The sequence below is a fragment of the Ruditapes philippinarum genome, unplaced genomic scaffold, assembly GCF_026571515.1.
Source record: "Ruditapes philippinarum isolate M1 unplaced genomic scaffold, ASM2657151v2 ctg7029_1_1_1_1, whole genome shotgun sequence".
NCBI classification, from domain to species: domain Eukaryota; kingdom Metazoa; phylum Mollusca; class Bivalvia; order Venerida; family Veneridae; genus Ruditapes; species Ruditapes philippinarum.
This window is the reverse complement of record NW_026861952.1, coordinates 30846-47066: the sequence shown is the minus strand read 5'-3', so window position 1 is coordinate 47066 and position 16221 is coordinate 30846. Positions and strand designations below refer to the sequence as shown.

Sequence of the window (16221 nt, the reverse complement as noted above, 5' to 3'; positions counted from 1 at the left end):
TTTACAAACCCTCTTACAAGTAGAGGCAACTGATAGCGAACAGCATGGATCCTGATCAGACTGCGCGAATGCCATTGATGTTGGTTTTGTTATGGCGCGGCTCGTTTCATTTCAACACTCCTCTGCGGGCTGGATAATCTTATGTGCCTTACCGACAACAGTTAGGGTTATATAGCTAGCCGCACTCAACTGTAAAATACGGTTTCTTTGTAAAATACGGTTTTTTATCCACGTGCTTCAACAAATGCCGTTAGTCTCATTACACCAAATAGACAACTTGTGTACTTCAATTTCCCTATGCTTCAGAAGCGAATATTTTTTTCCTTCTTAAAAAAGGCAAGTTAAAGTTTTATAATTTTTAAATAATGGTTTAGAGTATGTTAGATGCTTATCACTGGGTGCCTGAACAGAAACTTTTACTGTATGGCAAGCGAGTAACTTTTTGGAAACTATAACGGGACTCAAAAAATTGAAAGTTTTTGAAAAATAAACTGATTCCTGTGCCATAAAGTGCCTTTTAGCAATATATCCAATACAAATAATAGGATTTGACAACAAATTATAAGTGTTGAAGCCATGTTTCTCAACAAATCATTACAAGATATATCAACTGTTAAAAGGGCCACTATCTATATATAAAACCTCACATTACAGTATTTATAAGATATAAGCTTATTTACATTATACAGTAATCAGCTGAAATGCATAAGGAAGATTCGCTCCATTAAGTTTTATTTTCTTGGGAGGAAAGTGGCGCCAAAATGTTTTTATTTTGTCAAATACAGAAGCAGTTCATCAAACAACTTTTAACCCCTGAATCTAACTACAGTAGTAATTATGTAGTTAGACTGTGTTACCAAATGGTTACTGTTCTAAACAGAAAAATAAAGTCTAAAAATAAACAACACATTTCTGATAGTTTTTATTTTAATCATTATGTGCAAAGTTTTTTTGACAAGCTTACATATGTGATACAAATCGGTCTCCTGATTCTGTGGTACAAAATGATTTATTTTGAAAATAGTAATTTATAAATGGTACATTTTGATCTTGATAGGCTCAATTTTTCCAATAATTCATTACTTGATATAAGTATGGTTGTTCACATAAAAAAATAAACAAAAAAATTACAAATAAATAAATATACAAACAAACAAATCTATGCATTGTTCATCATTGCAGCAAAATTTTGGATTTTTTTAAAGAATTTCTAAAGAACAATAATCCGTCCTGAAAAAGGACGGAACATAAAATAATGAAGGTTTCATATTCAGGGGTTGTAACTTCTGTCCTCAACTATTGTGTTTACTTTTTTATATAGAATATTGCATATTAATTATCCTTTGCTATGAAAGTGTATCCACATTACATCATGTTATATCAATAATTATATAATGTTATATCAACAAATATAATTATCATTATTAACAAATAAATCATGTTTTATTGATACATACACCATGTTATATTCAAAATTATACCCAAGTGAATATCACAGGTCAGAATATGTGCATTATCTCCCTTGAAAAAGTATTTTCTCTTTTATCTGATTACATAAACTCCACATGCAATTTACATGCCATAGAAAAAAATGTCATGACTGACACAAAGTTATCTCCCCTTTGCAAAGTCCTATATTTGGTCTATTGAAATATAACATGCAAACAAAAAAAATCAAAAAAAATCAGGACATGTCTTATTCAAACCAAGTTACTTCCCTTTTAACACATCTTCTGGTCAAAATAAATAGAATTTTACATGAAATTAACACCAAAAGGAACAGAAAACTTGTTAAATAATAATGAACCTTATCAATTTTTTTTGTAATTTATTAAAAGCCTGTCTTCCATACTTTAACAAAAACAACACATCACAAATTGTTAAGAAAGACAACTCAATACCTCCAAAGGGAGAGCACTGAATTTTTTTTTTTGAAAAAGAAAAAAATCACAGACAATAGTTAGCATTAGGCAATTCATATTTTTATCATATCTATTTCAGATAAACATGTACAACGTACTTTTAAATCTTCCTAAAAACTTATGTACTGTTTGGTGTTATATAAATACACGCTTAAAATGCCATGTCGGACTCTGTTGTCAACATTAAATTCTAGCTAAATGTCAAACTGAGACAGCGTACATCCTAAAAACAGTCTAGATTTTTTGGTGCAAAATAATCATAAATACATTCTACACTTTAGAAACAAGGAAAGAAAAACTTAAAATTTTTCTTCCAGGATATTTTTTTTTCATAAATCAATCATTTAAATTAAAAAATTTACAAATTAAAAGATTAAATAAGGAAATTATTCAAAACAGAGACTTTATATTGTTCCTTATCTAAGTGCACATATATATTTTTTGCTGTACCAGCAGAATTTGTTCACTCTGTTTGTATTTTGGCTTTCTTGCTGTTGTCATTATTTTCCTCCACCTCCATCCCCTCACGTTCCCACAGTGGCATTGCAGGGGCTATAGACTGTAGAAGTTTGTTTGAAGACTTTCCTCCAAATAGAGTGTTCAGTAAGGTAGGTCCATAACCCGTTGCTCTATCACCCTGCAATAGAATTTGAACATACTTATTTAAGGATTATCGTAAAACTTGTATTTACTATTACAGACATGTCAGCCTCGTGGAAACAAACCCAGCGCTAGCTGGTGTCATATAAGAAAACATGGTTGTAACAGTCCCTTAGTTGAGAGGCAAACACTTTAACAATAAGTCAAGTTTTATCACCTTCAATTAACAAATTATACAGATCTCCAGATAATTTTTTAGGCCAAGGGGTTTTTACCCCTCAAAATCTACAAAATGCAAATTCTGAAAAATAGAATGGGTAAAAATGATAAAAAGCATTTTGCATTTTTTTATAATCAATCGCATTGCGTTTGTTAAAAAATAAATCAGATTCATTGACTTGGTTTTCTTTGCATAAAATGTTATAAACAAAATACTGATTCAGTGTTAAACTATACAAACAAAGGCAGACTTCCCTAGACTAGGTTTATATATCAGTCCAGTAAATCGACAGTTTTATGAAACAATATATTGGTTAGTGTTTATATTAAGTATTTATTTAATTTAAGTGGTCGAATGGCTGTGCCGTTCTTGACCAAAAGCTTTGTATTAAACACTAACAAATACTTATTCTTAGACATAAGTCGGGTTCATGATACGCTCATATATATCAATTTATGGTAAACATAAGTTGTTTATTATAAGAAATAAAATAAAAATATCCTACCTCTATCTGCACCTATGCAAATGTTGTATACACAATGGAATATAAGACTTAAAGAAAAGCAATCCGACATTCACCGTATCTATTATCAGAATGACGGTTTGTTTTGGAGACACGTAACCACACGGTACATATATAATACTGTTATCTTTATATACGTGAATTTCGTCTTGTATAAACCTGAAGGATCTGTTTTCAATCCTTTTTTAAAGAGGAATGCGAGCTTATATCTATCTCAGTAAAAGTATACATAATCAGCGTAGTCACGAAAGATTCTTGTTGTTGTTGATGATGTTTTTATGTTTCGGTGATTGAACAACATAATACAATATGGGATTTTCATAAACGTTGCAGTGATTTTTGTTTGTTTTGTTTTTGTTTTGTTGTGTTTTTTTTTTTTGTAAATCTTTGTTAATGACGATATCGAAGAGCTAGCCAAAATGCGAGCATAACGGTAATGGGGTATCTTCATAAGTGATCGTTTTGAACAGTTTTGTCGGAAGTACATCAAAATCATGGGTAATAAGTAAGCCTGGAAGGCTCTCTCTTCTGTCTAATTATGATTCCCATTCTAAATTAAATTCAATATCCCTTGCCGGTAAACATCAATATAAATAGTTTCGTCAAAGTACTTTTCCCAACTAAAACTACTATCGAGGTCCCGTGTATGAGTACTAAAGCAATTGGCACGCTAAATATTTCTGTATCTGAGTTTTGCATTGTCCTCCATAATCTAAAATGGCTAACACTCTTCTGGATGACACGACCATGTGGGCAATGGTCGGCGAGTAAAACTAAACTCAAATACACACACGCATTTTCCCGAAAAGCGACTCTCAGCGCGTTAACACTTGTTTGATGAATTAATCATAATGTACTTAAATTTGATTGATTCACGTATACCGTACATTCTTTGATAAACAACTTTAAAACAATCATAACCTTTACATGCAACTTATAATGAATAGCTGAGTCTATATCAACTTCTGGTAGGTTCCCGTCTCACGACATCCTATTCCCGAAATGGAATTATTAATCCCGAAATTTGATTTTTAGTGAATTTATGTACTCCGACGGCTTGATTCAATTAAGATATGATATAAAACATGAAGTGACCGTATTTTGAAAACATAAAGTGTGTAAAAGTGTTTAGGGAATTGTGCCGCCGAAAGTGTGCAGTTATAAGCAATACTTATAGAATAAAATACTCAGGGTGTTTAAAAAGGATACGACATATCAAAAACTTTTCTGCTCGATAAACTGTCGCATTTCCCTTTAAAGAAAAAATGTGTTTGTTTATTTATACAAACTATATGTTTCGAACATGGACAATCATTTATAAATTGAACAGTCGATTGAAATATTTATTTAACATTAAGATAAACGATAAACGTTATTCAAATTAAATCCAGTTAAGTTGGCTATTTACCAAAGCTACACTTAACTTGCATTTTCTTATCGTTCACCTCTTAATTTTACATCTATTTTATATTTATGTACAAAAGTGCCCGAGACTAGATATCTTGGAATTCATTTTGTATAATTTAAAACACATAATCAAATGCTTTTACGCGATTTATATGTCACAATAAAAAGGTCCCTTGTCCGAAGGATCTGAATTCAATGGTGTTCACCTTTCTACGATAATGAGCGCAAGTTGAACTGACATTTTGTACATGTTTTCGGGATGGAAAACTGTCCAAATAATTGAGCCGTGTCACGACAAAACCAACAAATGTGTTTGCGACCAGCATGGATCCAGACCAGCCTGCGCATCCGCGCAGTTTGATCAGGTTCCATGCTGTTCGCTATTAGTTTCTCTATTTGTTTAAGGGTTTGTAAGCGAACAACATGGATCCTGATCAGACTACCCATCTTTTGACAAAAAAGGAGAAAAAAATTCTTTTCATTATTTCTAACTTGATAATTTGATAAATTAACGCTATCATCATTATTTGGATAGATGCGATAAAATAAAAAAGAAATGGAAACTCAGAAACATAATTTTCCAAAATCATGACGAGTTTAGTAAAGCCCACTTTATCTATACTGTTTAGGGTAAGATTTTCATCCGTTTAGTGGACTCAGCTTTATTGTCAATTAATTCACTATTTAAGAAGTGTCCGCATCCTTATCATATCCGAATTAACTACATCTTCCTAGTATGTAGTTGGGTATTTCGTGCCTTTGTGGACATAAGGAGACAAGGTGTTCTCATGTTGAAGAACAAAATATGATAAACAAGATCAACAAGGAAAGGGAACGCAACCCCCATATGACCAAGCAACAAGAACCAATGGCAAGGAGCCCAGGCGGACCCCAAACATAAAAAGGACAGGGCAAAGACACGTCAATCATTAAATGATAAATAATTTGTAACTGATTAGGAATTCAAAGAAAATAATAATAGGCCCACAAAGGGGAAGGGGACAGGAGACCGGGGGAAGGGGGGGGGGGTTAATCAAAGAAATAAAAACTACAGGCAATGGAGAAGATACTTACTTAACAACTCTGCCCTGCTACTAAGCTGATATATTTATTCCGAAAAAAGTTCTTTCTGTTTATTTGTTGTTGTTGTTGTTGTTGTGAGGTTTTTTTGTTGTTGTTGTTTTTTTTTTTCATAATCTGCACGGACCAGATTGTAAAATTTTTGTATTAAGTATCATTTTTTAAGGCATCCTTCTATTTTTTTTTAAATATTATCTTAATCACCAGTTTCACAAACAATGTGTATCCAGTGATTTACTATCAAACTAGTTTATATCAGATTTACAACATTGTTTTGTACAAAATGTTGAATCTACTGGATCAGGCAACCCAGTCTCCTTTTTTTAATCGTCACACAAATAAGATGGTTGTCTGAGCAGATAATTTCTGACCAATTCTGGTCTTATATGTATCTTATATGTATCGTACTCCTTACTTTGAAATAAGTATCAGGTCAACTGAAATGAAAATCATGCATTATAATGATTTCATAAAAGTACACAAAATTGTAATATCAACAGGAATCTGTCCTGTGGGACTTGCTATCTCATTTCGCACGCCTCCAAATGTACTTATACATGTATGTACAATGCCATAGTTTTAATACACGTATTTTGATAGTTTTATTAACAGATTCCAGAAGCCTAAAAGCGATACGTAGAGAATAATGGTTAAAGTTTAGTTTTGGACGATTACTCCCAATGTATGTATTTATTGCAGGTTAAGAGTTATAATTGTCCGGTCAAGTGAGGTATGTATAGGATATCGACCGAGTACGAGGTTTTTCTGTTTAGGAAAGACCTGGTCACGAATTTTATGAGCGAGGTGTTTCATGAAATTCGTGACCGGGTCTTTCCTAAACAGAAAGATCGATGTACGAGGTCGATATCCAACTTACACACCGTAAAACTATATTGGCTTGAGCAATGGCTGATCCGAAAGCATTTGATATTACGCACAAAATATTATTTTTAACACAACGCATGTACAGGTAAGCTTTTATCAACGTTCTGCTTAAATACAATATATATTTTGCATTTAACTTTGCTTTTCCCTTTAAAAAAATAATCAAAAAAGCTAAATGTGCAATTTGTCAATAATAAAGTGAATAGGTCTGTAATGGAAAGTATGTTAAAGTAGGAATAATTATTTTGATAGTATTTCGTAGTATTTCGTATCAGACAATGCAGATTCTAGGACATTTACCCCCTGACAGTTGCCTTCCCGGACGTTTGCCCGCTTTTTCTGCTGTTGTCACTTGTCACTTGTCATCTAGATTTTTTTATGTCAATGGAAACATAATAGTATAAATATTTATAGATGCTATTTTGACTTTCACAAATTTGCACGAGAGTTTTTGTGTATTTAAGCACAATTAAATTTCGACAATAGGCAATGAATTTTGGTAGCAAACAAGTCAACAATAAAATATTTTAACATTTTTAAAACAGGGAGGGGGGCAAATGTCCGTCCCTTCCAAAGATATCAGGGGGGCAAATGACCGCCACTGGAAAAAGGGGGCAAACTTCCGAGGGGGCAACAGTCCGAAGGGCAATGTCCGAATACCCAGCATACCATGAAAGTGTGAGATACATGAACCTCAACTTTATTTTATATAACATATTATGAAGTGTTCTAGAATAAAATATAATCGTTCATCATAAATATTATACTAAATCACTTACAACTTTATTAACATTTTAAAATCGTGATAATTATGCTGTGATTACTGCTATATAGTTTCATAGAAAGGAACATGAAACGTCCAGTTTATTATATTGTGAACTTAATGACAGAAGCACCACTTAGATTCTATTTCTATGAAAAATGACGCGATTAAATAAATATTAAATGTGATATGCTATCCATTATTTTTATTCAAAGATTTGATATAGGTATACTGGAATAATTGCTTAGTGCATTCATTAATCATTATCTTGTTTAAAATATGTATCCGGATTTGGTAAGACAGGAACACTATGACAGTCATTTACATTTTATTTCATTTTTTTTTATTGCATTTCATGTTTTCTTTGTCTGCACTTTAACAGGCCAATTTTTTCACGTGTAATTCATGACCGGGTCTGTCTGGCTAGAACAGACCTGTGCACGTGCAAAAGATAGACCTCATAACGGACTTTCTTTTGTTTAAACAGGTCTATCCGAAAAATATAGACCTGTCACAAACAATAGAGGAGGTGTGTAAAACATAGTTAGCACGAATATTTCGTGCTCGCCTGTATTAATATGACATCGTATCCCGTCCGGCCACCCCAAAGAAATATTTTTATTAAGCCATATTTTCGTATCCATTGATGGGTAGTTAGCGAAAAAGTGTTTGTTTTGTTTGAATCAACTTGTAAATAGTCGATATAATAGTTTATTCCGCAGGTTGTGACCTTCCAGGACTGCATGTCCAGAGATTATGATATATGGATCCATCGAATTCACAGAAATACCAGTTATTATTTGTATTGATTTGTATACAACGATATTGAAACAATGCGAAGGCCTTTATCCTACTTGAGTGTTGTTGTTTAGTCTGCCTAAGACTGAAGGTTTCACAACTGTTAATGATATATAATTTATTTTCGGTAAAGCAGAGCGAATTAGAAAATAAGTTTATTTAACAGCTGTGATTATTAATCCAATGTTATTACTATTGCAATGCGCTTATTAAACAAAATGTGATTATAAATAAAATGTGATTTTAATCATATACGATTATTCATAACATAATGTGATGTAATTGTTAATCCAAAGTTATGAAAATTGAGCAAGTATATAACTCTTATTTAGATATAAATTTATGTATAGATAGAATAAGAGTCATGTAGTTAAGGGTCTACACGACCAAGCATTAACAGCATACCATAATCTGATATTTTTATTTGACAAAGTGAAACTTGATGTTAAAGCAGCATGCCTCCAGATTCTTGCTGATTTTCACGAAAATTTTGAAAATGTGTTTATATGTAAAGTATTGTGAAGTAAATAATATATAATAATTAGCACATTGCAAACAGAACGTACATGTCACATTAATCACTCCCCCCCCCCCCCCCTCCAAAAAAAAAGAGATTGAAATATATATAAAAAAATACACATGCTGCGTCAGTCACGCAGTAGAAATACGGTGATAAAAGTCAGGGTCAGTTATTAATTGCATATAACATGTAAATTGTTTCTAGAATCTTGAATCGTTTTTACTTTTCCAAAAATCTTAATTTTTTCTCAAGATTGGTTTTCTTGGAATATTTTAGCTTATTTGGATGCATACAACTTTAACATTGAATTATTATCTTTTGATACGATAGTGGTGCCAATACTTTTATTTCGTTCAGAGATTTTGGGAGTACAAGTATAACTACAAAGACGTGGACAAATTACACATAAGATTTTGTAAACATGTGGTAACAGTAAAACAACAAACACCAAACGACGCGGTTATCATCTCTCTGTTCGATAATTGAGCCGCGTCACGACAAAACCAACATAATGGGTCCATGGTAATAATCCATGCTTTTCGCTATCAGTTTCTTTACTTGTTATAGGGTCTATAAGCGAACAGCATGGATCCTGATCAGACTGCGCGGATGCGCAGGCTGGTCTGAATCCGTGCTGGTCGCAAACGTATTATGTTGGTTTTGTCATGACGCGGCTCAATTAATGTTTAGGAAATGAAAATAAGTGTAATCTTGAATATTCTGTGATCATCGACAGATTAGGAAACAGCATTTAAAATAGTTCAAATAAAGGAATGTTATTTTGTTTATTCTAAGAAATCAGACAGTTTCAAGATAATTATGTTTCTTAATTGTCTACAGTAAGCATACTATAGGCTTCAATGATAATCAATTTCCAACCTACTGTAAAAATTCATCTTCTTTTACTCCAGTCCAAATAATCCATATTTAAACGGAAAATTAAACACAAAACACGTTCCTTAGAAACGTGACTGTTCTCGTATATTTAAACTGTTCTCGTATATCTACTTTCATAGTTTCATAATCTATCGGAAGCACAAATAAAGCTTTCCGGCATTGATAAGATCACTTTGTATCTTTTATATAATTACCATGAGTTAGTTTTTATAGTAATTATTAGTTTCATCATCATTATTATCTCATGGCCAAGAGTTAACTTTTTATTTCTTGCATGTCCCATTTTCTCTTTGATAACCTCCGGATTTGAAGTGAAGGTTTGTCTTTCAATTTTCATTTGTCATAAGTAACATTTCAACTCCGTAATGTACTACATGTACAGCGCTCTTCCAACAGGTCTTTGCAAGGGAATGAAAAGTTGTGTACTATTGTATGTACGCGTTAGAGTTGCTTCCCTTTATAACCAACCCTCTTTACCATAAGTGTAAATTCAGAATATTAGTGGTTGTTTTAATTTGTTTTCAAATTCACGAAAGAAATATCCGCATCCCTTTACTGTATCAACGAAAATTGTTTTGTTGTTGTTGTTATAGTTTGGTTTATGTGGGGGGTTTTGTGGGGGTATTTTTATTGATTTTTTTAATGTAGATCTATTTCTAAAAAAATTATTTGAACAAAACAGAACATATATTTTATCAGATTTGAACCAAACGTACATCATCGTAACATATTTGCCAATGAATGTAAGTATCGAATTGCCATACCAATATATTAGCACATTTACATTTGAAAAAAATTATTACATTGTAAACATGCAATATTTTTTTATTTTCTATAATTAAAAGATGGACTTAAATATGTGAAGCAAATGCTCCTAAAGTCATAGTCCGTTTAATATGAATAGTTAAATTTGTAAGAAGCTAAATTTGTAAAAAATGTTCTTTTTTATCATTTTTTAGTTCTATAGATTTAAAAATGCTTGGTTTAACACAATAATACTTTTCGTGTACAGTTTTAAAATAAAATGGGAAATCAAAAATAAAATGATATTCGTCTTCGATGTCGTGCTTATCACAGTGTATACAATAACGTTGATTTCTCTTGATTCTCCGGGCACTGTACCGAACTTTTTGACATTTTCAAAGAATGTGAAGACTGCCTTAACTGTGTTAAATGATATCTTGCATTACAAGGCAAAATATCAAAGTACTTTTTATACATTAAATTAGTTTAACCTTATAAACTTCAAAACAGGACTGTTTTTCTTATTAACATGCCACTCTCGAACAAAACTGTTAGCAACATAATATAAAAGTATTTTCAAAAGTATCAGGTGAATCACACTTATATGCGAAAACATAATCAGATAAATGTTGTTTTTCACTTCTGACAACCAGTTTTTCTTTTCCATTTAACATTCATCACATGCAATTCTATACGCGAGTTGTAATATAATTTTATCCGTTTTGGTCATTTTAAAGCAGCACGCCTCCAGATTCATCCTTATATTCATGAAAAGTTTGAAAATGTATTTTAAAGTAAAATATTGTGACGTGAACAAAGACAGTAATTGACACATTATTATCATAATCAAATAATCCACGTAAATTACCAAAAAGAGGTCAAAATGTGCTAATATCTATGTCATAATTAGCATGTGCTACACAACAGGTCTTTGCAAGGGAATGAATAGATGTGTACTGTTGTATGTACGCGTTAGAGTTGCTTCCCTTTATCTATGGTGATAAATACTGCAAAGATCATTCATTAATTGCACATAAGATATGAATTATCACTTGAATTGTTTACCTGTTTAATTTTCTTAAAATCTTAATACATTTTCCCAAGTTTAATTTTCTTGGAATATTTTGACTCATCTGGAGGCAATCAGCTTTAAAAAAAAATATTTAATTGTTTTACGTATCTCATAATACAGAGGATATCGCGCGAGTTCACTATAAACAGCCGTTGAATATGTCGTTGTTTTGACCTTTAATATTTATACACACGGGGGAGGAAGTGTTACACGAAAGATGGAGTTCTTATGATAACTTGTTTGGAGTTCTTATGATAACTGTCACGGAGTTCCTGGAAAACGTTACGGATTTCTGTGGAAAACTTTTCTATATACTTTGAGAACTCGCGTAAAAAAATGGTTATTATTAAGTTTGAGGTGCTAAATGAAACTTTGATAATTAAGCTTGCCCTACATATTGTATTTTGTTTCAGAAAAAATCGTTAAGTCCATATTTTGTCGCCTTTTAAAAAAAATCTGGTAGTTTTGAGAAAAAATACCAAATTACTTGCTAATTCGTACATATTGACCTTTTCATTTGTGATCTTCTTCGTTGCTATACTTAATTACCTAATAATTATGGAGAGATGCAAACATAAAGCCCGTGCTAATAAATTTATACCCGACTTTTCAAATGTACGGAGTTCTTGCGATAACTCAAAATATGTCCTGGAGTTCTTATGATAACTTTTGTTTCTGCCAGTGTGTTTTGTGCTTAATCACGGCACGTTTAAGCGTATTTTTATTAGTCAATAAGTGTGTAAATCATTATGAAGCATAGTACGCTTATCATTTGCAAAATAATTTGGTTATATAACGTTGGTTTTGATCATGTTTTTCAGTTCAAGAGATATTTTTCTTACCTCCGTTTCTTGTGGGTTTTTTGTGTGTTTGTTTTGGTCTTTGTGTGTGTGTGTGTGTGTGTGTGTGTGTGTGTGTGTTTTATTTTATTGGAATGACTGTAAACATACTTGATGTAGAGCATTTACTTACAGGATAAAAATACGCTTTGAATTTAATACTCAAGCATGATTTCGTCATATATGCATTATTCCTGGCAGTTTTAGAGAACATTAATTAAGTAACTATGCTATCGGTATGCATGTAAATGATTATCAGCAAAATAGTAGGTAGTATGCACTACCCTTATCTGAATTTAATGAGGTGGGTGTCGTCTTTATGTATTCAACGGGTATTTCAATTTCTAAAAGGTATCAGTTTTTGTTTTAGAAACGTATAAAGTTCTATGACAATGATATGACGATAGAAAGTAAGTCTTTAATAAGATACGTGAGTCACCGTAAGGTTCATGCCGTTTATCGACCTTGTTCCTTTCTCTATTAAATCCAATGTAGCATCACGTGACGTATAGCAATTTCCATATTTCGGAAAATTACTGCATACATTTTTCTTATCAAAGTTGGAGTCCTAGTGGAAATTTTGCAACAACTTTTGCTGTAATTGATTACAAAAATATATTGTCGAACTTCTTTCGCTCGAACACGTAGGGCACGTGCAAATCTGTCGAAGAGATCGGTAGTAATCGGTTGATTTTTTATTCATAAAAAGATCATACATTTCGGGTGCATGGGTGTGAAGGATATCCCGATTATATACGTTACATGGTATATAATGATACAATTTACTTAGCCGCTTCTTGAGGGAAGCCCAACTACTTATTGTCTGCTTTAGAAAGGCGGTTGTTTAAAACAAGTTATCTGAGAAAAAAAGTGTAAGTTTTAAATATTTTTTTCCTTGGCGGTTTAAGCCATGTTACTGCTGAATACAGGTGACCGCTGATTCAGGTTTTCCTGAAGAATTTTGTTTGTTTGTTTGTTTCATTTTACGCCTTTTCCCAACAGTATTTCAGTCATATGGGCGGGTAGTTTCCATCGTTCCTGGAGAGTTACACCAGTACTAGACTACCTTCCTCCGTGCTAAACTACCAAAGCATCTCCCGGGGATCGAACCCACGCCAGAGAGGTAACTGGATTAGAAGTCATCGATTCAAACCCCTCGACCACGGAGGCGGTCGTTCCTGAAGATATAACTTAGCACCTGTTTATCCTATGTAGACTGTACACCAAAGCAGTTTCATGTCTTCTCCAGATATATTCATTGATCGTGTTTTAATTTTGCCACATGGCCTCAATGTTGCATTTGCGGAAACTTATGACATAAAATTTTTGTTGACGAACAGTATACACAGAAACATTTAGTGCATTCGTTGGGTTTTATAATGTCAATATGATTTCGCACAAATTTAATTAGGAGCTAAAACACGATCAAATCCAACGTTATATAACCAAATTTTTGTGCAAATGATAAGCGTACTATGCTTCATAATGATTTACACACTTATTGACTAATAAAATACGCTTAAACGTGCCGTAATTAAGCACAAGAAACACACTGGCAGTAGCAAAAGTTATCATAAGAACTCCAGGACATATTTTGAGTTATCACAAGAACTCCGTAACATTTGAAAAATCGGGTATACATTTATTAGCCCGGGCTTTATGTTTGCAACTCTCTACTATAATTAGGTGATTATGTATAGCAACGAAGATCACAAATGAAAAAGTCAATATGTACGAATTAGCAAGTAATTTGGAAATTTTTCTCAAAACTACCAGATTTTTTTAAACGGCGACGAAATATGGACTAAAATATTTTTTTCGGAAACATAATACAATATGTAGGGCAAGCTTAATTATCAAAGTTTAATTTAGCACCTCAAACTCCCCATTTAAAGTTAAAAATAACCATTTTTTACGCGAGTTCTCTAAGTATATAGAAAAGTTTTCCACAGAAATTCGTAACGTTTTCCAGGAACTCCGTGACAGTTATCATAAGAACTCCAAACAAGTTATCATAAGAACTCCATCCTTCGTGTAACACTTCCTCCCCCGTGATACAAAATTTGAGATATATTATTTCAATTTCCTTAGATTTAATGAATCCCCTTATCTCTGATGTTTTAGAATAAAACCAATAATAATAATAATAATAATAATAATAATAATAATAATAATAATAATTATAATAATAATAATCAATTAATTGACAAATTTTTTTTAGTTTTTTTTTTTCTATATTTTGCGACAATTGATAAGTATCAAATTTAAGGCTTTTAATGCTTTACCAACTAAATGCTCCTGATTTAGAAACAAAACTACCTGCATAATAAAAAAACTGTACCCACATAAATAAAATTATACAAAATTTCAAGTCTTATACATTGTAAAACCAATCTTCGTAACGTATTAAAACACTTCCTGCAAAATATAACTACTTTGGTTTTATCGGTATATATTTACTTATATACTCCATGTTTTACAATAAGTAAATAAAAGATTTACAGATTGATTTAACTAATCAGGGGGCTACACCCAAAATAATCATATCATCAGCAAACAAAAACAAAATAAGTATAATATTGTCAATAGTAAGACAGAGTCTGTATTCTGTTGTAGATATAACTCTAGGTTCTACGAACAAGGAAAATGATATGGGCGAAGTTACCTCCCCTTGCCTAATTTTCTATTGTTAACATAATAAACAACGTATCAACTGTCGATTGTCCTTTTCTAAGTCAGATATGATATTACTTTTATTACAATAAGTCATAATCTTTTTATTCAAAATGTATGGGTTTGTTTTTTTGTTTGTTTTTGTTTTTGTTTTTTTTTTTACAAGCGACTTAACAAAAGTATGTAAGACCAAATTACACCTTCAGAAAATGACCACTATCAAGGATATAACTAAAGATATCACATATGTATGAGATGAAATAATATCAATAGCTTCTAAAAACATTCATATATTCATTTAATAATAGATTGAAATAGAAAAAGTTGGGTATATTAAAGTGACGGTAAGTTTGATATTTAGATTAATTTAATGTTTGGTATAATTCTAATAATTTTTTTCATTATTGATATTTAGCAAATAGAGGGGGGTGTATTGAATGAATTTATTGGATCAGTTGAATGAAATTATATTTTGTAAGCCTCTAGGTTTACTTATGAAGTTAAACGAATATTATATTTAGAATTTATCTCAAATAAGTGGAAATATCGTCAGAAATACACACCGTCATGAACTCAATATAATAATAAGTTATTTAAGCGACCAACTACAGGCCTGGTAATTTATGTACAAGAATTTTTCGGATATACGACAAATGCATAGGGCTTAATCCGGTTTTACAGTGGCGACAGATGCAGACCAGTTACCGTACTGGTGATATAAACGAGCCAAGTATTGACCAAATGGAAGCGGTCGCCAGATATTAAGGTTAAAGTCTCTGTCTCTCAACCAAAGTATCTAAGGTTCAAATCTTAATATAGTTACGACAATGTTCCCTTCATGATGTCAGTACTGATTATTTCCAGACCGTGATCTCGGGCGTGGTTTATGTACGTTGAAAGTGGTCTTTACATTCGATTTTAAATAGATACCGTTATAAACTAGATGAAGTCACACTTAGAAACCGACAACATGTGCAAGGAGACACCTCCGAATCAAGCATATACACATAAAGCTTGTAACTTACTGCTTTGATAAATGTATCGAAATTTGAATGCCAATATAATTACCAGCGGTGACGGCAATTTTTGTTTGCTGTAACAGTTGATTCTTTCTTTCTTTTTTTCTTTTATTCTTTCTTTTCTTACTATTTCCTAGAACGCACATTTATGAAATCTTTAATAAATGACAATGATTCCCTAAGCTGTGGATTGTATAGGGAACTAGCTTGTCTCACCAGAATACGGAGCTATAAGTTGTTCTGAGAAGGATGAAATATT

At 32.1% G+C, this 16221-nt stretch overlaps 1 long non-coding RNA gene across 1 annotated transcript; it reads right to left on the bottom strand.

The window, feature by feature from the left end:
- Window positions 1–909: 909 nt before the first annotated feature.
- LOC132717450 (uncharacterized) lies at window positions 910–3327 on the bottom strand. The gene is made up of 2 exons (XR_009623960.1): window positions 3248–3327; window positions 910–2559 (listed from the first exon to the last, which is right to left on the bottom strand). It is a non-coding gene; the product is annotated as an uncharacterized LOC132717450 (long non-coding RNA).
- Between the last annotated feature and the right edge of the window lie 12894 nt (window positions 3328–16221).